The sequence below is a fragment of the Muscardinus avellanarius genome (genome assembly GCF_963383645.1).
Source record: "Muscardinus avellanarius genome assembly, chromosome: 11".
NCBI lineage: Eukaryota > Metazoa > Chordata > Mammalia > Rodentia > Gliridae > Muscardinus > Muscardinus avellanarius.
The window spans coordinates 62,999,116-63,000,107 of record NC_137797.1 but is presented as its reverse complement, the minus strand read 5'-3'; positions in this window follow the sequence as shown (position 1 = coordinate 63,000,107).

Genomic DNA, 992 nt, shown 5'->3' with positions numbered 1-992 from the left:
AGGTATAGCTCAAAGGTAGAGTGCCTCTGGTTCTTTTGTAGTTCAATTCTCAGTACTACAAAAAAAACAAAAACAAAAAAAACTGCCTCTCCAGGCATGGTAGCACACGCTGTAATCCCAGCATTTGGGAAGCTGAGACAGGAGGATTGTGGTTTGAGAACAGCCTCAGCTACTACTTAGCGAGGCCCTTTGCAACTCAGACCCTGTTTCAAAATAAAGAATAAAAAATAGGCCTCGGAGTATAGCTTGGAGGTAGAATGCCCCTGGGTTCCATCCCCAGTACTGCAAAAAAAAAAAAAAAAAAAAAAAAAAAAAAAACCCAAGAAGAAAAAAGTAAAAATAAATTTAAAAAATAAAAAGGGCTAAAGGGCTGGGGTGTAGTTTGGAGGTAGAATGTTCCTGGGATCAATCCCTAGTATAAAAAAAAAAGCCTTTTTACTTTTCTAGTACTGAAATATTGCTCCTAATGTAATACAAAATTATCATAACAGGTCCCCCAAACTGAAAAGAACTCCATTTGCTCATAAAGGTATCTTTATTTGAAAAGTTACAAATGTGGCACTTAGTAGATCTGGGCATTTGGATTTTAACCTTAGAGTGTATATGCAAACAACTCCAATGCTTTGTGGGTTAAACAGGCTTTAGAAATGCTTATCTTAAAATTTAAAGCAAGTGTGGTCCTGGGCAGGATATTAAATTTTAAGCTAGTTTGATTCTTTCTTTTGATTTCTGTAGTCTCATGCAGTTTTAGGGCTTTCTGCTAAGGCTTTAGTTAGAGGCAACAAAAGCCAAAAAGTGGGTAGTTAACATTTTCAGTATATAACAACCAAGTAATGCAAGGATGAGAAAAAATGGAGAACATGCTGTGAATTTCAGATTCTACTGTATCTAAGTAAGTAGCTGAATGTTAGGCAGAAGTGGGTAGAGAAATTCTTTCCTGATACTGGCACTCTCTGTTCTCTGGTCCTGCAATAGGAATATGCCTTCCTGCC